Source organism: Corapipo altera, unplaced genomic scaffold, assembly GCF_003945725.1.
Source record: "Corapipo altera isolate COAL_440 unplaced genomic scaffold, ASM394572v1 158, whole genome shotgun sequence".
Lineage (NCBI taxonomy): Eukaryota > Metazoa > Chordata > Aves > Passeriformes > Pipridae > Corapipo > Corapipo altera.
This window is the reverse complement of record NW_020884977.1, coordinates 385438-410617: the sequence shown is the minus strand read 5'-3', so window position 1 is coordinate 410617 and position 25180 is coordinate 385438. Positions and strand designations below refer to the sequence as shown.

General features: G+C 39.8%; 2 long non-coding RNA genes across 4 annotated transcripts in view; one reads left to right on the top strand and one right to left on the bottom strand.

Moving 5' to 3' along the window:
• Positions 1-20998, bottom strand: part of LOC113957779 — a 133239-nt gene extending 112241 nt beyond the window's left edge. For all 3 annotated transcript variants that reach the window (XR_003531294.1, XR_003531293.1, XR_003531295.1), the window contains exons 1-2: positions 20833-20998; positions 16385-16535 (exon numbers count right to left, since the gene is read on the bottom strand). This is a non-coding gene — a long non-coding RNA (uncharacterized LOC113957779). The remainder of the gene's footprint in view (positions 1-16384; positions 16536-20832) is intronic.
• Positions 20999-21103: 105 nt separating this feature from the next.
• LOC113957781 lies at positions 21104-23115 on the top strand. The gene is made up of 3 exons (XR_003531296.1): positions 21104-21125; positions 21462-21534; positions 22679-23115. It is a non-coding gene; the product is annotated as an uncharacterized LOC113957781 (long non-coding RNA).
• The last annotated feature ends 2065 nt before the right edge of the window (positions 23116-25180 follow it).

Here is a 25180-nt window from a genome sequence, read left to right as displayed (position 1 = left end):
CTATTCTTAGCTCACAGAGCTCATTCTCATCTCTCTCCATGCTCTGCTCCAAAACGTGTTCAAATCAAAAGCTCTCATTTTTTCCTTCTTTCCCTCAATTGTGTTTAATTATGCTGCTTTTTTTTCTTTGAAGTTAAGGGGAAGAGTCTTATTTATTTCAGGCAAGATTTAGTCTGGCCTTTTCCTTCAAGTGTTCCACCTCACTGTATCTTCAAACACATTTTTCCATAGGGACAGGGGTGCATCCAAATTAAAGATTAATAAAAAGGAATTATTAATTGAAGAAATAAGATAGCATTTTTTAGAATCACTGACCTTCGATACACTAATTAAAACAACAAAAGAAATAATGAAGTGTCTCTCTCTGATCTAAAATAGAGACTTTTACATAAACCAAATAGGAATAACTTTCTCAAACGTTGGGTAAATAGTCAGATACACTTCAAAACACAAAAATGTTTCCAGTGCTCTAAAATGAAGCTGAGTGAACTTCAGTGAGCGAAACAAGAATATTCCAGTCCTATTCTCATCTTAGTGTTTAAAAACAAGGCCACTGAAAGGAGAATACCTAGTTCTATGTGACTTGCCTGCTGGGGAATTACTCTTTTCACACTGCAAGTCAGAAATTACCGTTCACTTTGACAGACCTGCTCCTGACTGCACCCTGATGACGTGCCCTCAGTCCAGCTCGTGGCACTGGCAAGATAAATGTGTAGAATGACAACAGGGGCAAAACACTAATAAATGTTGCTTAGCTCAAAGAGATGCAATCACACCCTTTCAATACCACCCGGTGTGTTCTTGACAATATTACGAGGCAATTAACGTCTCTGTGTATTGACTGATGGAGGGGAATGATAAGTTCCAGGAGGCAGCTGTCTGAACCAGGAGATGCTGATGAATTACCCTGCAATAATTCATTATTAAGACATCTAGGTCTGCTTGTGCACCACAAAGTCAGAGGGGAGCAAGAGACAAAAAAAATTTGTGTAAATATTACTCAGACTAAAGAGTTTGGAGCTACAGCCACAGAGGAACAGGCACACAGGGACAAGAACTCCTTAGGAAAATTAGATTGAACAATTTGCTTCTAAGAGACAAGCATGTTGAGGATCTCCATGCCATGTGGTGGATGTATCAGCAGATGCAGCAGGAGCCCCTACACTGGAATGCTCAGTATTTCCCAGATCTACCTGCTTCCCACACACCCAACTGTACAAACAAGGAGCCAGACTCCACAGCCTCAGGCTCGTATCTCATGCTGCTAAACTGCAGCAAATGGACATGGAAATATATAAAACCTGGATACACCCTTGGAAATAAAAGATCTGTGTGTTAATACTCATGTTAATTGACTAAAGGTGATTTAAAGCAGATTATCAGCCTGGTATTGCATACAAATCTCTTTCCAGGTGTATATAAAGACAATGTGTCTCACACCACTTCTTGCTTTCTTTTTTTCTCTCTCTCTGGATCATACAAATGACATCTTTCATTGCTACCATCCAATTGTTGTCCCTTTTGTGGATTGTTCCCTAAAAAGTTGAAGTATTAGAGCAATGGGCTACTGCCCAGCACCCAGTTTGAATTTTGACCTATTTTACAAAGGGAATTTATGACAGTGACACTCCTCAAGAAATCACCATGTTTTAAATTTCACTGACACTTCTCACTAACAAAACAGCACCTCTATTTTAGCAGTGATTCTAAAATATAAAATTTCCACAAAACCTTTTCTTTTTTCCTTCTTGGTGTCAGAGAGTTTTCCTCAAAGTCCTTCTGGGTTATAATTAATTGGCTGACTGTGTCTAACAGACCCAATGTATTAGTAATGTAGGAAGTGAAGAGAATATTGCATATGCTGTTTCATCAGCTGCAGCAGGTACCTTTCACCGGCCAGGAAGACAAAACTGGTAATGATTGAGGAATTATAATACATTAAAAACTTCCAGGGACATGCAAGGTAAATAAGTTGCAGTTACTGTTACCTGGGCAAACACTGCTCCTGCAGTAGGTCATTCCACAGAGCCTTTCATGATGTCCACATAATCAGCAAGGAATTACAGCAAGTTATGGGGCTATTCCCTTGAATCCTTACCACTATAACACCTGAAGTTAGTCCCAAATTATGTAGACTCTTCTCCCTCCATTTCAAGAGACACTAGAAATTAGACACTGTAGCTTCTAAATAAAACAGCAAACAACTTTGTATCCACAAAGTCTATAACACAGAATTATTTATGTTTAAAAAGCAAATAACAGTGCAATTCTACAAGGTTCTTATCTCCTCACAATGTCAGTTTTCTGACTGAAAAACACTTTGCACTGTATGTCATCAATTAAACAAAAAAATGAAAAAGAAAATTACCTAAAAGCCAAAGTTTTTAAATAGATAGATAAATCTAAGACTTCTCATTGTGTTTAATCATAACCCTTTTATTTATTCCATGAATGCTTATCAGTGCCCACACAAAACTAATTTTCAGGCCCCCTTCTGTTATTTTCAACAGTCTGAAAGGGTTCTGATTCTGGGTAACCACCAAATTTAAACTGCAGGAATTTTGCAATGAAATCGAGAAATTATTACAATACAGGTGATCTCAGTTTTCATGAACCTTACTCTGCTTTGCATTCAAAAATGCAGCAGGTAACTATTTATGGCAACAGCAGCTACATGACATGGTTGATAAAACCTCATGTGCAACAACTATTGCAGAATTTCATCACACTCTTCCCCAAAACTTTCAAAATACCTTCCTAAGTATTAAAAATACTTTTAATTGAGCACAACAAGAAAGTAATCAAAAATTTCACTTCACACATTGAATTTCTGGATCATTTGCTTGCGAATAGGAAAAGGGTCCTAAAACACACATTAAGAAAAGAGACCAGATTTCTTATTAGTGCAAATGTAGAAGAAATGCATGGCCACGTGCAAAGTTATTCCTCCCAGCTCCAGTCATTCCTGTGCTCCTCTGCCAGCTTTAGGTTCCTGACTTGTTTGATGCACCAACTGATTTCTTGTAAATGCCTTTTTCTCCTTGTGATGCCCAGAGAGCTTCTTGTCAGTTAAATAACTTGCTTATCTGTGTGACATTCCCTCCAGGATTTTGATGGCCTAGAAGGATTATTGGTATTCTGTGACAACCCTATTCCTTGACAGATCTGTTTCCTAGTCTATGATGCATCCAATAAAATCACATTTCAGGAGCCTCCATTTCTTATGTAATCCACTATTCCTTTTTTAATTCATCAGTGTAAACATCTACTGTTTGAGTAAACATCTACATATGGTTGAGTGTACAAAGTACATTCTTTATCAACATGCAGTTTTTTCATACCAAATGTTTTCTGAAAGTAAAACATTACATATTAGTAAGTAGCATCTTCCCAAATTTACTTGCTGTACCCTGGAGTCAATTGGAGAAAAATCCCTTATTTGCCTCACTATTTCCACCACTACCAGCACAGTCACAAGCCACAGAACAGCAAAGCAGAAGTCACTGGTACACAGAAGATGCCACCAACTTGGTAAAGAGCTGTTAAAATGTTTCCCCTCTGCCCCAGTTGCTTTACAATTTTTTTCCACCAAAACAGAGGTGTTCCACTCAAGTGGCAAATCTTAAACACAAAATGCACAATTGTTCAAGTAGTAACCAAGTAAAAAAATCACCCATAGCATGATTACTTGTATAACTTTTTAAGCTGCTATGTAGCAATTAAAGAATTAGCCTATAATATAAGGTTTTATATTGTTTGAATAATACAGTACAGGCCAGACTCAACAGTCACTAAAGTCAATGACAAAGTTACTTAGATAATTCCTGAGCAATTACCATAAATCAGAGCTGCACCACGACTTCTAAAAACAGAGAAACATTCGTGATATTTGGGTATTATAAATTTCCTGGCTAACCTTGAGGAAAGGTCAGTCATACAGAATTTTGTTATCCTTACATATAATATATATATTATAGGGCATTATTCCAGAGATTTTACATAGTGAATGCACAGAGCATCTGGATGATAGCTCATCTTTATAAGAGGTATTGTTCAAGAATATTCTTGCTATTTTTAATCTATTTGGAGTCTTCATGCCATAGTTGTGTTGAGAATCCCTTCACAGGTGACTTTTGCAAATAATCTAGACACACACAACCAGATGTAATCAGAAAGGGAAAATACATAGATCTGATATACATATATATTTTTTCTGCTGCTTTCAGACATTATTTCTATCAGATTTGGAGAGAAACTCAGTAATTAAGGAAGAAACACCACTTCAGTTTTTATAATGTTAAAGCTTATTCACACATATGCATACTCAACTCTTTTAATAGAACTATTCAATCTGCCCTTTGCATCTTGAATATATAATTGCTGGCTCTTTTCACGTAGTCACTTAGATGAAGAGGGGTTTTTTCCCCCCCTTAGCAGGATATCAAAGTCTCACAATCACATGAATCTCTCTTTCACGTACAATGGATTTGTGATTTACAAAACCAAATAAAAACAATTGCTCCTTCAAAAAGGAAATTCAGAATAACTTACTGTCATATATTCCAACAGTAAATGAAATAGATTATTGTTTTGAATAGTAATTAATTTAGAAAGTCAAGTGGCTTTAAAACAAGAACCCACTTAAGCTTCAAAGCAATCCACACAAAAATGCAAAAAGCTTAATAGACTCCCTGATTATCAATTCCATAATGCCAAGCTATGATCAGGATGTTATGACAACCTACACAGTGTTAACTGTAACTTGCAGTCAATATTTCTCCTTCAAATCCTTAATTTCACGTTGCATCATTCTTTTAACTCACCTAGTGCAAGCCATGGGAAATTCCTCATTAGCTACACCTCCTAAACTCCAGGCAGCAGAGGAATGCTGGCAAGGGTTTAAGCAGCTAGTCCCAGGCCTAAGCAATTAGTGCAAGACAAAGCATCCAATCTGCTGATCTTAAATAGGTAAATTCAGACAACTCAACAAGAAGTGCTCCTGAATGCTGAAAATTTGGTTTTCTCCAAAACTGAAATAAGAAATGGAGCCTGAGTGATAAATAGAAAGTAAATAGGTTATTTTTCCAGTGTAGTTCAATATGCCTCATAATAAAAAGTACTCAAATCATGTAGCTTTTATGAACTGAAATAATGATTAATTTCTTAAACCTTACTTGGTAAAAGAAGTAGAGCTTGTACAAGCCAAATAAAATTGAATAGGCGCCAAAAAAATACTAAAATATGCTAACACATATTAATTGGCAAAGGAGAATATTTGTACCACCTGGCTCTCCATCTTTCTCTCAGCAATTCAGGTCACATGTTAATAAAATTGCCACTGTCTGTTCACTGTCTCACTGCATGGGCAGGTCTGAGGAGGAGATTCGGGGTGCACCATCAGCAACTGCTGCTGTCTTAGGTATCCCAGGGCATCTCCAATGGCTGTAGAGCCAAGACACCTCCAGTTTTCTCATAATAGGCAACATTTTAATTATTATATTTACCACTTAGTTCCTAGCACATTTTTAACATGACCCTTTGCCAAGCTATGTGGAATCATGAGAAACTTTGCCTTTTAATAAGCTGCTGCTTACAAAGATTTTGCCATTTCTGCTGACAGAAGAGGCTTCCAACCTATTTTGCACAAAGACTTGCTCACTTCATTTGACAAATGAGATATGAATGCAGTCGGAAGTGTGTACTATTCTGAAGTGCTTGCTGACCAAGCTCTCTATTGGGACAACACCAGGGTCTGTCAAAAATAGCTGAAGTTTATATTAAAGCAACACATTATTATTTTCCAGCTCAAAACTGCTCTCTGCAACAGGACCAGACCTGAAGTATTTGCACATCAGGAGTTTATCTGCAATACAAGCTTTGGTATGGACCATGCTCATGAGAAAATACCTTTGAAAAAAATGCAAGTGGGATTTTTTTTTAAGGGATATTTGAGTTCAAGGTGGTGTTCACTGGAGTATTTTAATACACATACATGAATGCATCTCTCAAATATGCAATCCAAGGTCATGCAGTTCAGATAATGTCTAATTTTCTGTATCGATTTCAATATTTAGTTAAAGAATATGATTGAGTTATTGACAAATTTTCCTTTCTGAAGTCATGGAGCATACTTAAATAATTACCAGAAAAAGATGCTGGTCCATCATCATCATACCTATTCTATTTTTCCTATGGGTTACTCAAGTCATCCATACTTCTAGTAGAAGTTCTAAACTACAGTAGTTAAGAGAGAAGAGAGTGGATAGGACCTTTCAGGTTTGATCCAATGAGAACTGTAAGGTTTACTTTGAAGGCTATGAATTATTCTGACTGCCTCCAAATCGACTTCAGAATGATTCATATTGATTTTAGGGAATGTGCTTCAGCTTATAAAAATTTACAATTTTGAATCCATTTAATTTTTCAACATGATTAGTTTATCAAGTATCAAACAATACAAGTCCAAATTGAAAGAAACCCACATTTTGATTAACTAAAATCTCATTACTCTTACTGCAATGGGCACAAATTTATAAGCCAGCAAAACCCTCCAATTTCCATGAACTTGACTGAATACCACACCAACTTTGCACAGGATAAATATCTTGAAAGAATTCTACAGTATTTAGCAGTGCTAAGATCTCAATCTTGTTTTCAAAAACTCTTCAAGAAAACTGTACTTTGCTGTTTGCCTCATCACCTCATGCCATACAAATGACAGTGCAACCTTTTCATTCCCCCTGGATACAGGAAATATTATAATTATTAGTTATTAAAATTAATTGTTGGACACACTTTAGGAAGGTTAAAGAATACTCTGTTGCCTTTTAACTGCAATAGTCTGAAGCATGAAAAACAAACAGAAATCAAAGAGCAGCACTAAAGGAGAGCAAACAAAGATAATCTTATTTATGAATGAAAAATAGCTTATTTACTATTATGAGAATGGTTCCTATCAATTAGTTGTGCTCACTTGATACTTAACAGAACAGATATTAATAGAACTAAGCAAAATAAGGCCTGTGATCAAAGCTTGCAGCATCATACTCTTCAAATAGTTACATTTGGTGGTTTTTTAACTCTTTTATTCCTGCCAATTATGTTTCACCCTGGTCCTCCTTCCACCTCTGACCATCATTCATCACACATGGTCTTACTCTTCATTTCAAGTACCCATAAGAGAACACAGTGCATTCACCAGCAAGTGGTCAACTTTAAAGTGCTCCATGGAATGAGTCTTAAAATGCAAAAAACTTAAACAAAAAATAAAAATACATCCTTTCTTCTGGAACCAGCACAACCAGAAAGAAAAGCACATGTGCTCTCCTCACTCCCATCCTGACAGTACTTCTGGTCTCATCACCAAAATCAAGTTGTTCCTTTTGCTCTTCCCTCGCTATTTTCCCCAAAACACACCAAAAAACCCCAAAACCCTAACATCATCCAGCTCAACCCTGCCACAAGAACTGCAGTGACAGAGCTGGGCTATCTGAGCCTAGAAATGGCAAAACCTTAATCCTGTGCTTAAGCCCTCCACAGAAACTGGTACATTCTTTCAGATGCAAAATGATAACCTGAACTGCATGAAAATAAAAGTATTTCTTCTCTCTCCTTGAGCACACAGCACGGGATATTTTGCTCTGCACCCATCTGTTCAGCCAGTCAAATATCAGGGCTTTCTAGCCTTTACTGGCATGTGTCATTAACTTTGGGGAGTGGGATGTTAAAGACACGCTATATTTTACCACTAACCAATTTTAAAGGCACGTTCTCTTTCCCTTTAGATCTGTCTTGCACCTTCAGCTTGATTTTGACAGGCAAGACAGAGTCTTAAGAGAGAAAAAAGAAAAAAAAAATCAACCCAAAACATCCAAAGCTCAATGTGACCTCTGTAGATCACATCCTGTTTTACCAGCTGCTTCATCAACATCTGTGCACATAAGAATGTGGAAGCCCTAAGACATACTGAAGGACACACCTACTGCTAATTTTGATTCTGCTGTAGTAAAAATTCATTAGGAGGTTTGAGTGGCACAAAAATAAACAGTCTATAAATGCACATTAATACCTCTAATGTTGAAAAAAAAAAATTACATATGAGCTAATAAAAGCCTTCTTTTATTCCCTCTGTAACACCTCCCCATGACTTGGCCATCTGTACATTGATATATGAGTAAAAATACTCAAATGTGCTGTGCCAAGGGACCTGTAGGTTTGTAGTAGCTGATTACAACAGCCCCATGTGGAGAACACCCCTTGGACAACCTTCAGCCCTGCACAGGCAGCCAAAGCTCAGGATTTCTCCCTTCAGCTCTTCCAGAGTCACGCTGACTTTACCAACCAAAAGTATTTTTCCAAGCTGTCTTTTGACCCACAGCAATATGAAAAAAGAAACAAGGATAGTTTGAAGGGAAGAGAACTTGGAATGATCTCTCCTTCCTGAAGATGCTACTACTTGCCCACTCAGCTCAACATATGCAAACTTGTCAAGCATTTTTCTTTCACCCCTCCCTTCTTTTTTTCTCCTGGAATAAGCTACACATTCTTGAGAAAATAATTTGAAGATTATGGTTTGTACGGGATATGTATAAAACATGTTTTCTAGTACAAAATTTATAAAACTTCAGATTTTTTTCTAAATTCAAAAATATCTGTTGGAAACTTACTCTGTAGAGAATGTGTGACATTCTCTTCTTAGAATGCAAACTTCCATGAAAAAGTGTTTACAAATATTTTAAATTGCTCTAAACAGGAGACTATAATAATTCTTTTTGGTTTAGAGTCACAGCAAAATGATTTTACTGGGAAATCAATCTCTGTACAGGCTTGAACTGAGTCTTTCACCAAGGCAAGTGGTGAGAGAGGGTTACTGTAAATCAAGGTTTAACCTTGGGCTGTATTATGCAAACCATCAGGAGCATCTCTAATTTCAGTACCTGTGCCCAAATATTCCTCCTGGGATTTCTGACTCACTCACAATATACAAGGACTAGAGCCAAGCAGGGAAAGTTCCTGATAACCATCTGTTTTTGAAACAGGAGCAAAGTGGTCCTTTTACATCTTTACACAGTAGTTCTGTTTTTCCCAGCCTGAGTTACCCCATGTTGCACAGAATTTCTAACTTTGGGGTTGAAATTAGAGCTGCAAAATCCTGAAATCCAGGGATGCATTGTGTCCTTACCAGCACAAACATCAAAAGATAGCACCCTTTGTGCCAAATTAAAGGTTTTGATTACAGAGATCTAACAACAGAAGAGTTGAACTGTGCTAAAACAAACAAACAAAAAAAAATGAAGTGTATTTGCAACCCAGGGGTTGGAAATTATTCATTAACATAAGAAGTCCCCAGCCCTTGATACTGTTTTGACTTTCTTCTCTTTTGATCTTAATGTGAAACACTTTATAACATCAAAATGGTGTTATATATCAGAACTTTTTTTTTTAATTGTAATGCCAGCACTCATAATAATTATAAGTTGCTTTTCAAACCATCTTTTAGAAGAAAAGCATATTAAAGTTATCCTAATAAATCCACTGGAGGATTATTGTTGCACTGGAATATCAAAGAATTTAGGATGCATTGAAGATTTATTGTCATAAACATTGAAGTGTTAATGATATTAATCTGAAACTGGGTGTTCTTCCTTTGATTAGATGCTATACATCAGCCCGACAGCCTTAATAATTTCTGCTCAGACTGATAAATGAAATCAGTTTTGTTCCATTATTCAGTATGACTGCAAGTTAATATAGAAATAAAATTATTTCCTTATAAATTTTAAATTATAAACTGCAGAGGTGCAAACACAGCACAGCTGTTTCTTTACTTCACAGTGTGCCTGTGCTATGAAATGGTTTAAGCAGTGTGGGTCCTTGCTGATTCTTCATTTATCCTGCATAAAAATCCTAGCAAACTAAGGTCTATATTGAGAATAGTTAAGCAAAAAGAGAGTGCAAATTTTCCTAAGAGCTATATGCAAATAAAACCCCTTTAATCCATTCCACATTTCCTCCTGCACACCAAACCTTGCAAAGCAGGCATGAAAACACTCACACCTGGGCATGAGGCATTGGTGCTGAGAAATGCAGCCTTTCACTTGCACATCAGTACAAGTTAATAAAACTCTTTAAACAGCTTCCTCAGTATTTTTCAGTCTTCAAATATCCATTTAAATAATATCCACCAAGAATCCACATCCACACAGAAGAGGCACAGCAATAATAAATGAAAAACTGACTCTGAAGGAGAATTTAATTCACAGTATGCAAGATAATGCAAACAAAGCTAAAAGCAATGACTACAGAGAAGCATTATTTTTTCTTCTCACCAAAAGCTGATGAGACCAGCATGACCTCCACAGGCTTCACTGTCCCATGTAAGATACAGTGACATTCCTGAGCTGGATTCATAGATGGATTTTGACCAGAAGCAGGGCAGGTGTTGCAGTGGCTGTTCAGTCACACACACAACACGTGCTTGAGGTGCAAGGCAAGCACAGATTGTGCTGCAGGATGTCATGCCATGAGATTTGTAACAAAGCAAAGGAAATCTGGAATTGGGGACCTCTCTGATTTACAAGGTTCATTTCCCACAGCAGCATCCAGGCAGGTTAGTCAGCTCAAGCACGTTCCCTTCAATAATGGAATAGAATAACATGCTGGCAGAACTGGCTGGAAATACTTAATTTCTCCCTCTTTCATAAGGGTGTTTAATGTGACTTCTAAATGACCCTGCTGAGAAAGGCATTCTTTCCATACATAAATTATATATGACAGGGAGAAGAAAAAAAACATTTTTAGAAAGCAACACTCCTATAAACTATATTAGCTTTTTGCCATCAGCCTTTGAAATTCCTGTTCAACAGAGACCTAACAGCATGGAAGAGCCTAAAAATGCACAGGGCAAAACCTTAATCCTATGCTAAGCCCTTCACAAAAACTGGCACATTCTTTCAGATGCAAAATGATAACCTGAACTGCACGAAAATAAAAGTGTTTTTTCTCTCTCCAGGTAATTCCATACTCAGAATTAAATCTGTAAGTAAACAAAGGAGGACCCAAAATTTCAGATTCAGACATTTCACAAAGTTCAATTTTCCAACTCAAGCAAAGACAGATTCTCTAAGTCCCTCAGCCATTGGAATGGGCTGTCCAGGGAAGTGGTGGATTCTCCATCCCTGGAGGTGTTTAAGATGAGACTGGATGTGGTACATGAGATGGTACTGACGAAATAGAAGTGTTTAAATCATCTTATATATAATATTTACAAATATTTTTCATTACAAAAGACCAGAATCACTCTGTCCTGCTTCTGAGGGCAAAAAAGTTAACATTTAATATAGCCTGCAGCATAAGAGTAACCACCGAATTTTCTTTTAAAGTTCATTTCATTTATATTATCACTGATAATAATACAATACTCTCATTAACTGCAACTCATAGAAATCAATATAACCTGCTTAAATTACCATGAGCATTGTTTTATGCTAGTTTAAAGAAAACAACTCTGAAGAACTTCACAGACTCTGTTAAGATGATATCAGTAGATCCTTCTTGCCAGTAGGCAGATATAAAACTTGCCTGAGTCTGGTTTAGCTGTGATATACTTCTGTAAAAGACATAGCAGGAACAGAATTTGCCTTAAAAAAAAAAAAAGTCTTTGGTTTATATTTTCTAGAAATGACTCCTGGCCTTCCCCAGAAGTTCTTCCACACTCCCTAAATGCCACCAGAAATGTGAGACACGTGCTCTACAGCTGGCCTGTTCAGGAAGGTATGATGGATTTTCCAGAGAACACATTCAAAAAGTCTTTGCTGAATACAGCAGGATTTCTGACCACAACTCCTATTAACTCAAGTGAAAAATAAAAGAAAATGTTGCAGGTTTATGTATTACTACAAATTCTGGTTTTTCAGGCTCTCTTAGGATCAGAGTTTTTCCAAGAATGCTCAGTCATTCTCCTGCAGCAACAGCCTTTTGAACTCCCCCTCAGTCACTCTGAACTGGCCATGGTTCATCATGGAACTAAAAAAAAACCCTGGTAGCAGCAGTGAAAACTCATCCAAAACCCCCACTTCTCATTCTACTGCCAACTTCCTCTCAGTCTCTGGACAATCCTCTGTCAACTTGGTTTTCTTTTTCTGTATTAAGGGAAACAGGAATAGCTCCTCCTTCATTTGGAGCATCTTAAGAGCTAATTTCAGTAGAACAACTCAATTTTTATTGTTACTTCAATCTCATAATATATAACTCAATTGTTATATATTGCCTCTCCATTGGAATAAATTTACTGTCACCACTGATCTGACCATTCCACTTTACAACCATCAAAATAGGACCAATGGTAGACCTACTTGATTTATTGTTCTAATATTGAGAAGAAAGATGAGTCAGTTTAAAAGCTGACTGCTGGAAAACTAATGTTGCTATGATGCTAAGTGAACAGAGGAGAGAGAGCTCACTTGAAAGGAGGTTACTGGTTAACTGGCTTCTCTAATTCACACTCTCAAAAAAGCCCCTTCTGACAAATGCTCAAAAATAAAACACATTTTAAATGAGAGCCCTGTGTCTTATTCCAGTGTTCCCATGCACGTGAAAAACCCCTATTCACATTAAGAAAAAGGAAGTATAAACACATTAGGAGGAAGTGTTAATATTTCCCTTTGTTTTCCTACACAAGGACTCCACATGGCATTCCAAGAAACACTTCAAGGGTGGCCATGTGTGTATGTGCCAATCCAGTTTTCATTCTCCTATCACTGGAATCCTTTTATTGACAGCTCAAAGTACCCAGGACCTGCAGAGTCACCTTGCACTGGCTTTGAACTTCCCTCACAGAAGTTACAGAAGTTTCCTTCCTTACAGAAAGGTGTTGGTTTGCTGCCTTTCCAGGAGTCCCATCTCTCCTTCCTGGCAGCACCTTGTTTTTTATGCTACAAACAGAGGCGTTACTGAAGGTGGAGGAAATCAAGTGCCCTCTACCAACAGGTAGGATAAAACCAAACCTAAACTCTGCCTCCTTTCTCCTTCACAGCCAGACCTGGGTGCAGCATTGCTGATATAAAAAACAGGCTCAAACTTCATGTAATCACACCAAAGATTTGAGGAAACTCCAGAAAGAAGAAAAAGAAATGTTTTGAGTCCATTACACAAACTCTGATTTCTTCTACACTCAAAACACAGGAACATCAGGAATCTCGTACAAAACCAGCAGACTCCAGTAGGGTACTTAGGGCAGTTCCTAAGCCAGCCTGAACACTAAGAGAGTCGGAGTCACCCTTTTTTTTCGGGCAATAAAACTTGGAACTTACACCCACAACAACATCCCGCTCCACAGAATTTTCTGACAGAAGCTGTCCGCAAAGTTGGAGACACATTTTTGAATAATTTCATTTTCTATGTGCAGTATGAAATATTCCTGCTGCACTCCAGAAAGGAAAAGCATCAAAGAGAGCCACTTATGCCATACAAGGTAAAAGTAAAACATTATGCAACTTAACCCATTCTGGTGCTATCAATTGCCTTGCAATTAAGTAATGATTCTTCTTTCTTCACTTTTCTACACCTTCTGCACTCTGGATAAATACTAACTCTCAGAGAGGTGCTCTGCTGGCCTTGGCAAACAATCCTGGCAGACACCCACTTCTGTGAGCTGCTCTTAGACAGCTCTTAACACATTTAATATGGGATAAAGGACCAGAGGTGTTTCACTTTTCTAAGTTAGGAAATCACGTGGTATTTAGACTTCACAAACATTTATTAAATGTTTTTTTCACCTAAGTCCATGGTGCTCATTAAAATGCCTTCTTTGCAAAATTCAATGCTGTTAATATCTCTAAGCCAAACACCACTGACACTGGATCAATATTCTGAAAGGGTTTGGTTTTGTTGTCACAAATGACACTTAAACCAGAGGTCTCAAAAAAAATATGCAGTACCAGGAGATGACAAACATAGTTTGTAAAACATGAACCTTGGATAAAAGCAGCTATTTCAGTCTTAAGACCGATTAAAAATTTTAACTCTGTCCAAAATACCTCCTCATTTATTTATTCTTTTACGCTCAGGGAATGTTATTCTCAAATAATTTTGAACTTCTAACACACAATTCAGGGAGATTACAATATTCTAGGATTCTTCTGAATGAACAGCACAAGCCCAGAGAATCCAAACCCAAATTAATATATACAGCAAACACCCTTAGAGCACTCAGCCTTTGTTGGGAAGAGGCAGAAACATGAGACGTAAAGGGCACAGAACACTTCCCAGAGCCCAAATCTTGGAATGGCAACACCACCCAGTACAGAACCTCTGAGAAGACCCAGGCTACAACAGGATTCTTCCAGACAGGGAGTTGATGCTAGTGCAAACACTAGCGCAAACCTAGGAAGAAGCTGTCCTTTCTTTTCAGTCCCTCATTCCTGGTGTGAAAAGACATTTTTTTGAAAGCTAACATTTACTGTAAAAATTCACAGACGTGTATGGCAGCCCTATGACTTTCCAGCAATTTGTGAACCCTTGTGATCACTGTAAACGAGCAGAGTTTGACCGTACAAGGGACACCCTTTTCTGGAACGTGGACTTGTAATGTGAGGTAATTGTGACACCTGATGGCTGTTCCTGTAATGACCCAAGCACGAGCAGCTTAAATGCTCTTTGGATCCCTGTGAATTAACTTACACTCTCACACACCTTGCACAGAGTCCCCTGATGCTCGAATAAAATCAGCTCAGTGTCCTTTAGCTGAAGCTTTAAGTTCCATGATCCTTTCTATATACCGAACATACAGGACAGCCAAGACTTACCAGTTTTTCAGCACAGAATTAAAACACCTCTCATCCCAATTCCAGCACCTTTTTCCACATCAAGTTTTGCCTCATCTCGCACTGCTCCTTCTGTAGGACTCTGTTCTTGAACAAAACTGCAACAACTCCTCTGAAAAATTCTGACATTTCCTCCCCACTCTAAATAGCTGCACAATTACCAGGGGAAAGGTAAAGTAATAGTTACAGTGACACATATTCTGTTGTCAAAACTGAGTCCTGTGCCTGGACAGCTCCTCCTAGGAAAGCTGGCATCCACTCAGTCTTGCTTTCAAAAAGGTTTCATTAGATTTGTACACAAATAAAAGCAAAACAATGTGTTTCACAGAACCGTAGATGAACAGAGTCTCACAGCTTTCCAGAACACCACATCATTCTAAATCCTCCCATTTCACGGGCACAAAGGACTGAAAGCAGACTGTTTTTAAAGGCAACTACCTGCCCTGTGCATCTGAGAAAAGCCATTCTAAGGAACGGTTAAAATCCATTTAAAAGTACAAGACATATCTAATTTAAGTACATGTTTTAGGCTCTAAGACCCAGCAGAAGTTACCAGAGCTGTAGGTTACCAACCCTGGAGTGATTTCACCAGCGCACCTCCCTTGAATTACCTTCAGCAATTGTGTGGCTGAGAAACAGCTGTTTGTAGACACAAAAATAATTCTACTACTTGTGTAGCAAGACATGTTCTTTCCCCACAATGTTTTGCTTAATGATCCAATTAGTGTTGATACCACCGGACTACACCTTCCTAAAACAAATCCTGATTAACTGGAGAATAACTTCTTCCTACAGCCATCTAGGTTTAGACTTGACTACATATGTGACAAGTCACCACAAACCTTTCCAGTGGGGAAATTCAGTGAAGAAAACCAGTGCTCATTTCATGGGAAGAAGGCACATCAAAGATATTAACATTATTTAAGCATACTGAAATTCATACTTCTCATTTCTGCTGTAGGTTGATGAGCAGAACCAGATGATGGTAAACAATGACAGAACTAAGACTAAGTAACTTTCTTTATATATGTCTTGCCTATTTGTTGCTCAAGTTTCTTCCAAGGATCCTCCTGCATGTCTCAGAAACAACACCAAAATAACAAATGCTATTAATTGCAGTGCATCCTAGCCTGGAATGCCCTTATGGCAGAAGTCAAGCTTGTCTAGACCCAGCAACATCTTTTTAGAGGATTTCATTCCAGCTGAAAGAATACTTATTTCCACCTACAGGAATGCTAAAAAAAAAAAAAATCATTTGAGGAAAAAAAATATCACAGAAGTAGCAGAAATGTCATTCATCAAGTGCATTACACCATGAAAGCAAGTTTCTAAAACACCATTTTTGATAGACACACTGCTACTGCCGTAAATATAACATTGTTCTAACAATAGAGAGAGTATTCTAACAATTATGGCTCCTTCTAATTGCCCAACATTTTGGCATAATGTAGAAATAAACCTTCCTTCCACTTCCCTTCAGTCCTGTTCCAGGTGCAATACATCAAGTTCCAAGAATATGTCACATGACAAAATTCACCAGGGAATAAAGTGTAGGTTCATACCTGTTTGGATCTTCCCTGTTAAACTTTCCTCTGGATCCTACAACCTCTGAAATTCCTTTGTTAAACTCTCATTACTTTCATTATGTAACCAGAAACTATCTACTTTCTTCTCTCTGTCTCCTTCCTGGTATAAAAAGACCTTGTCCTAAACCTAAAAATCATGTTAAAAATTCACATACACGTGTGTGGCAACCATATGACTTTTCAGGATGAACTCAACTTGCAAATTGTGAACACTTGTGATCACTTTGCAAATGAAAGCAGAGTTTGTACAAGGGACACGGTCTTGAAATGTGGGACAATTATGACACCTTATTGCTGGTCGTGTAATGACGTCCAACATTTTAAGGGTAAACAGGTAGAAAAAGCAGAGACTTCGGAGTTTTAAATCCTGGTGAGGTCACAGTGTAGAAGTAACTTACCCACTGCCACAGCCCTGTTTGCAGAAGGGGCTCCCCAGGGCAGGAGATCCCCTTTTGTGCCTGGAGAGCCTTCTCAGAGCTCCCTTAACATTCAGCCACGAGGCTGCTCTGGGGAATGCCCAGCACAAGTGGTTGGCAACGGGCTGGCACCCCAAACATTTCATGAACCCACTGCTACCATAGCAACAGGCTGGCACCCCAAACATTCCATGAACCCACCGCTACCATAGCAACAGGCTGGCACCCCAAACATTCCATGAACCCACTGCTACCATAGCAACAGGCTGGCACCCCAAACATTCCATGAACCCACTGCTACCATAGCAACAGGCTGGCACCCCAAACATTGCCAGCAGCACTGCCTCCTGGGAACCAAATGGTGAATCTGTGGTAACCACAGGAACAGCCTCTCACCAGAAAGCAAAAATCAAGACTCAATCAAAACACATTCTTCTCATCCTGCTGCCAACTCGCTCTCAACCTCATCATCACTTTCTGGGCATTCCTCTACCAACTTGGTTTCATTTTTCTGTATCAAGGGGAAAGGGGAGGGCTCCTCGTTTATTTGGAGCATCTTCACAGCTAATTTCAGCACAACAACTCATGATTATTGTTACCTCAACCTCATAACATACACCACTGTGTAAAATGGCTTCTCCACTGGAATAAATTTTCTGTCACCACTGATCAGCCCATTGCACTTTACAACTGTCAGAACAGGACCAATGTTAGATCTACTTATTCTCTCATTCTGATACTGAGACAAATGAAGAGTCAGCTTAAAAACTTGTTGCTGGAAAACTAATGTTCTTACAACATTAAGTAAAAAGAAAAGACAGATTGCAGCTCACTCAGGAATGTCATTACTGGGTTACTGGTTCACCTAATTCATGCTCTCAAGGAAGCTCACGAATGCTCCCAAATAAAACACATTTTAAAAACAAGAGCCCTGTGGCTTATTCCACTGCTTAAATGCATCTGAAAACCTTCTAATCACAACTCAAAAAAGAAGTATAAAGACATTGATAGAGATTGTGCCTATTTCCCTTTTTTTCCCCATCCAGCTCAGAACAGGTCTATACACACACAACATGCACACATATGTAGCAAGCTCTAACTACTGGATATGATTTGTGAGTCTATCAAAGTAAATACAGAATTTTTATTACCATTTTAAATCAGCTCCAAACCACCTAAATTCATTCCAACTGGATGTAAAGCTAAAGAGAGTGCAGAGCACTCAATATTAATGTATGTCTATATTGGAAAAAGGGAGATGTTTCTCCTTTTCTCAAAGGAGTCCACAGCATTACTGGAATAATTCTGAGCTCTAGCAAACCATTGCCTTTATATTTCCATGTACAAGGATTTGGGCTTTGTTAATGGAGATACTCCAGTTTAAGTCTGTTTTTCTTCATTTACAGCTAAAAGAGTTATATGTAAGTGATTTGGATTCAAAATAGAAATAAATGGCATCTGAAAGAGATTTGACCTTCATAGAAATAACTTACAATATCCACATTTAACTGGAAAACAAGTTTACTGCATTTCTACTATAAATTATATCTTTTTCCCACCTGCAAGTCAGTTACAAACACAGACTCTAATTTTTGCTCAAATTTCCAGCCTTGACAAAGAGTTTCATTTGTACTCTGGATTTCCATCTTATGTCTATCCATAGAGTGTAAAAGTAATTATAGAATGCATTCAGGTCCCCTGATTTTTTTTATACATTAAAATGAAAAGGAAAAACCACCAAAACACATCAGACTCCAATACTGTCGGAGAAGTGCTCTCCTGAGGGGCAGATTTCCTCTATTTTTTGACTCATAACCAGTTGCCTGGTTTCCAGATGTTGCCGTGGGATTTAGGTGCTGAAAAAATCTCCGGAGCAGTTAATTAGGGGTGAGATAAGAAAGGGTTTATTTGCCAAGGCAGAAGATGTTACAAGACGCGCCCCTGTGCCCAAGAGGTTACATTTTATAATACCATCCATCCAATCCCAGATGCGTCCACCCTGTGGCCTTTTCTCTGGACTGCCCCGGGGTCCACCCCCTTAAAATGGGTCTGGGGTGCATTTCGGGACCACCTACTTCATCACCTTCACCATCATCAGAGCACAAAGGGTACATAGTTACCTAATTCTTGACTTCATTCTGTGGTTTAGGCCCAGATATGCTGTTCTGTCAAGTGTCTAGGCCTTGCCTTGACAAACGACTAAACACTTCTGCTGTATTCAGGAGTAGGGCTGATATGGGGAGCATAGAGTGGGGGAAGAGGGTTAAGGAATGTGTAAACAAGGGTGCTACAGGGAAAGGGACAAGGGACAAAGAAGGGAGGGTTTCTGCTTTTAAAACCTACTTATAAAACTTACAAGTCTTACAAATATTAAAAGAAATAAAAAACCATTAGGGGCTTAAGGTATCAGAGAAGAAAAAAAAGCACTGAGCAGAAAGAAAACCTTTTGCATTAACACAGCTCACTAAGTGCTCCAGTTATTCCACATAGCAACTGCATCTTGCCCATTTACCAAACTGGTCATTTTTGTCATGCATAGTATATGCATCAATATATAATTATTTCCAGTTGAACAATGAAAATACTCAGAGAGGTGCTCTGCTGGCCTTGGCAGATGATCCTGTTTCCCCACAGCACCCACTTCTGTGAGCAACTCTTAGCCAGCTCTTAACACATTTAAATTGGGATAAAAGACCAGAGGAGTTTCACCTTTCTAAGTTAGGAAATCACAAGGTATTTAGACTTCTTGAACATTTACAAAACACTATTTTAACCTTTAAAGATCAGAATTTTCAACTTGTGTTGTCAGTGTTCATTAAAATGCTTTCTTTGCAACATCCAATGCTGTTAATATTGCTAATATCCATTGCTTATAAAGGACAGTCTTACAAAGACCTTCTAAGCCAAACACCAGTGAGACTGCACCAACAACATTCTGAAAGAGTTTGATTTTGCTGTTGCAAATGACACTTAGACTAGATGTCTCAAAAAAATCTACAGTACCAGGAGCTGACAAACATAGTCCTGGAGACGTGAACCTTAATCAAAAGCGTCCATTTCAGTCTTAAAACTGATTCATATTTTAAACCTCTATTCAAAATGCCTCCCCATTTGTTTATTCTGTCATATTTAGGGAATGTTACCCTCAAATAATATTGTGAATTTATAATATTCAATTCTGCAGAAAGATTACAATGTTTTAGGATTCCTCCGTAAGAACAGCGCAAAACCCAAATTAATATATATAGAGAGAACCCTTAGAGCACTCAGCCTTAGTTGGGAAGTGGTACAAGAATGACACACAAAGGGCACAGCACCCTTCCCAGAGCCCAAACCTTAGAATGGCAACACCACCCAGTACAGAACCTCTCAGAAGATCCAGGCTACAATAGGGTTATCCCAGACAGGGTGCCAGGCTTATCTCAGGGATGCCACCATAATGCAAATCCAGGGAAAACCATGCTACTGCCTCTGGAGACACCTTCCCTCTGCATTCCTGTACTGTCACTGGTCCTCTTCCAGGAACAAAATATTAAGTTCCAAGAACATGGCACGTGAAAAAAAAAACCATCAGGGAGTAAAGTGCAGCTTTCGATCCTCCTCCTAAACTTCTCTCCTAACACTACAGTCTTCGTAAAACTCTCACTACTTTTGTTGTACTACAAGAAGCTCTCCACTTTCTTCTCTGTCCCTCATTCCTGGTGTGGAAAAGGCTTTTTTTCAAACTAAAAGCAATTTTAAAAATTTGTTCACACGTGTGTGGCAACCATATGACTTTCCAGGAATGGGACTTGCAACTTGTGAGCCCTTGTGATCACTCTGTAAATGAGAAAAGTTTAACTCTAAAGCAACACCATTTTCTGCAACACATTCTTGGAACATGGGGCAATTGTGACACCTTATGGCCGTTCCTGTAATGATCTTCAACATTTTAAGGGTGAACAATTTGAAAACTAGAAAGTTAATAGTTTGAAATCCTGGTTTGGTCACAGGGTACGAGTAACTCACCCACCACCACAGCTCTGTCTCCGGAAGGGGTTCTCCAGGGCAGGAGATCCCACCAAGACCCTTTTTTGCCTGGAGAGCCTCCCCAGGGCTTCCTCCACACTCAGCCATGAGGCTGCTCTGGGGAGTGCCCAGCACAAGTGGTCAGCAATGGACTGTCAACCAAACATTCCAGTAACCCACTGTTACCATAGCAACAGGCTGTCACCTGAACGTTCCCAGGAGAACAACCCATCATTCCATAGTAACACAAATGTGTGGGTACCTGGTACATCCTGGGCTCCTCAGCATGGACTGTGCAAGTTCATTGCAGCCTTTCCTCAGACCTCCCCATAAGCACAAAGAGATTAGCCACAAATAAACATGCAGAAAGTCACCACAATACCCACTTTCCACTAAATTTCTAAGAGAAATCACAGACTGCTGTCCCAAGAACACTATTTATACCCTGCCTTTCCCTCAGGTTGTGAATTTACTCATAATGTTATGCAGGTGGCTCTCACCATCAGCCAGAATGCCTCCCGCTGACTTAATCAATTAAGTTAGGGTTTAGCTTATAAAACCCTTCACTGGAAACTGAGGCAGCTTAGGGAAAGGGGGTATGGTTTGAAGAGGTCATTGTGCCTTTTTAGGCTACATTAGAGAGGCCTTCTTGAAAGGAGAAGAAACAGTGTCATGTTGTTTTTGTCAGGCTTTATGAAACAGGTTTGAACTTTTACTGTTTCACAGGATAATTTAGGTTGGAAAAGATGCTCAAGATCAACAAGTCCAACACTAAACTGTGCACCAAAGAGCCACATTCTAACTGTGCACCTTTTAAACCTCTCCTGGAATGCTCACTCTACTTCCCTGGGCAACCCGTTCCAGTAAAGAAATTCTTCCTAATATCCACTATAAACCTTCCCTGGCACAACTTGAGTCTGTTTGCTTTTGTCCCTGCTAGCTGGGAGAAGACATGAACCCCCAGCTGACTGCAACCTCCTTTCAGGTAGTTGCAGAGAGAGATAAAGTCCCCCCGAGTCTCTTTTTTCCAGGCTAAATACTCCCAATTTGGAGAAATTCTGTCAGTGGGCTAGAGCCCTAAAATATTATTTCAGCACAAATATTGGAATGGGGAGATGGAGGTTAAATGAGTGTCCTTGCTGGGGGGGTGGTGCATTCTACAAATGCAAAAGAAATACTCAGATGACGACGAGTTGCAACTCTACAGCTGGTTTCTGTCAGAGAAGGAAGGATCTGAAAACTGCTTCTTGTTCTGATTTGGATGCAAACAGCAGTTCTTTGGCTGTGCTTCTGTAGGTTCATAACTGCTTGATTTTCTCACTTGGAATAAATACACGGCTAGATTTTTATTTGTGGGGGAAAACAGTACAACGTATTAAACCAGGTTTATTTTTTTAATTGTGGCAGATGCAAACGTACCATAGTGACACACGATGTTAGTAAAGAACAACGGGCTCTTGGACTGCCTGTAAACATCTTGAAGTTAATTATTCACTTGTCATTCATTCAGTTATTCATAAAGCAATTCATGTTCATTAGAACTAGAGTAATTGTTGGGGTATGGCAAAGCAAGTGGCAAAAACTCAATAAGCTTGAGCTATGCTAAGCCTGATATTTCTAAGGTTATTTAGGATTTTTAAATTACATACTGTAGATACTTCTCACTTGTGTTTGCTCATAATTCTAGCCTCAACTTGTTCTGAATCTAATGCTGGATGTAGGTTACAACCCGGCTGCATAAATTCCTAGAAACTGGAAATAAAATACATACTTCAGGCTTAGATGGATTAATATTTTAATTATGTGTTTTATTTAGGATAATCCTCATTTCCACTGTTTTTTTCAGATCACAGTGAGAGGAAAAAACAACATGGGAATAATTTGTCCTTTGAGTTGGAAGATACAATGAATTATACCACAAATGAAATATATTTCACAAGAGATTCAAACATTGCAGCCTGGCTGCTCATACAGTGGAATCACAGTGACATTAAGGAGAGTGTGACTCACTTAAGGCAGCAAGTTGCCCCAATAGCTCAAACCAAATGGTCTCATTTCTACACGGAATTCCACCTGTGTTAGGTCCCACCACTGTGTGCTACCATGTATTTGCTGATGGATCAAGGAATCATTAGTTATCACAGATCCCATCCAATGTAATCAAGCAGGGAGGTTAACCAGTTAACCTCTTACACCTTCCATTGCCTCATGCTTCTTTGTGATTCTGAGCTTGAAATCTGGAATTGTTCTCTGGTATCCTGCAGACTACATAGATCCCAAACTGAAGAACCAAAACATTCCATCCTTTTTGAGCATACAGGCAGTGACATGTGTGACAAATGGCTGTTACAGTTATTTAGCTAAGCACTGTGAAAATTAGGATATTTTATTGAATTTGTTGGATCTTCCGTGCTGCAGACCTGTGAGTGCTGAAAGTCTTGTAGGAACAGCTCACTGTTTGCTTACAGAACAGTCTGGTTTTTACCTCCGGCCCACGAGATAATTTTAAAAACATGCCTTGTTATTAAAATATTTTTGGATGCAGATTGTACCAGAAACTGTCAAACTTGGTGAAAAACAGAAGCTTTACTCAATCTACAAAGTATGAAACTACATCCATCACAGCAAGACTGAAGCACCTTACTCAAAATGAGTAAAGGGCATTTGTGCTATAGTGGCTGAAACAGATGGACCTTAAAATCTGCCATCAGCAACTAATATTTTGATATTGGAACATTTTTCAGAAATCAAAAGTTGGCAAATCTGGATATGTCCCATTATACCTCCCACTTGTTTTCTTCCAAAGTATTTTTCTTCTAGTATCCAGGTACCACTCCCAAACAGCAAACATGGGACCAAAGCTTTGCATATTTCCTCCTGTTGCAGAAACTCCTATATGAGTGGGAAGGAAAGAGCCATGAAAGGCCATCCCATTGAACCAAAGTGAAAACTACACTTGTGGAATGCTCACAGAACGTGCACCCAAGCCATAGCATGAGAAAGCAGCAGTGCACGTCAAGGCTAAGAAATCCCAGGGCCTTATGTACCAGATCATGATCCTCCTTAGACATTTGGAGTCAATTTGGGCTTGTTTCACCCTTTCTGCAGAAAGATTTGTGCCATCCTCGGTGGAACCTAAACCCAGTCTTGGCTTTTTGTGAGGAAATGGAGAAGAGAGATGTAAAGCTCGTCTTCGCTCAGGCTGACAGCCCGTTTCACACCCTCAATCCTGACCCACGTCTCCTGAAGCACAGCTCTCCTCTGCACACAGCTAGGCTGCTTATTTCCAGGGAATGGCTCCTGGGTATAGTTCCCTGGGCTGCAGTAGCTCATGTTCACACACCAGGGCTCCTTGCACTACCAAATCCTCTCCCGTTATTCCCTGGTGGGCATGTCAGAGCACCCAGCACACAATCCCAGCTCAGCACTGTGGCTGCCTCCGAGCCTGTCTTAGATAAAGACTTGGCCCTCAGAGGGAAAACACATCACAGAATACTGCAAGTTGGAAGGGACCCACAGGAATCGTCAGGGTTGGAAGGGACCTCTGTAGATCATCGTCCAACCCCCGTGCCAGGACAGGGCCACCTGGAATCATGGAATCATAGAATTACAGAATCAGCTGGGTTGGAAGGGACCTCCGAGATCATCAAGTCCAACCCTTGATCCAACACCGCCGTGGTTCCCAGACCATGGCGTTAAGTGCCACATCCAGTCTCTTCTTAAAAAGCTCCGGGGACGGAGAATCCACCACTTCCCTGCCTAGGTTTGGAATGTCTCCAAGAGAGGGAGACTCCACGACCTCTCCAGGCAGCTTGTTCCAGCGCTCTGCCATCCTCAGTGTAAAGTTCTTCCCTGTGTTGAGGTCAAACTTCGTGTGTTTTAATTTACGGCCATAAACATGGACCATGAAGCCCTCGAACAGCACCGTCCCCAGCAATCCCAGCCCGTGCCCGAGGGCGTTGTCCAGACGCCCCCTGAGCTCTGCCAGGCAGGGGCAGGATATATTGACGGCCTGGATGTGCACAGATCCCGTTTTTATCCCCGACACGAGGCTCTCTGGTCCGTGGGAGCTCCAGGACCCTCTGCCCCCTCACACCGCACCCTCCCTGCCCCCACAGAGCCCCGCCCCGTGACGTCACGTAACCACGCCCCCATCCGCGAACGTCACTGCGCGCGCGCCTTCCCGTCGTGCCCCGCGGGACCCGTTTGCGCCTCCCCGGCGGCGGCGGCGGCGGCGCTGCCCGGCCCGGCCTGGTCCCGTTCCCGAACCATTCCCGGCCTGGTCCTGTTCCCGAGCCATTCCCGAGCCATTCCCGGCCTCTGCCCGAGCCATTCCCGGCCTCTGCCC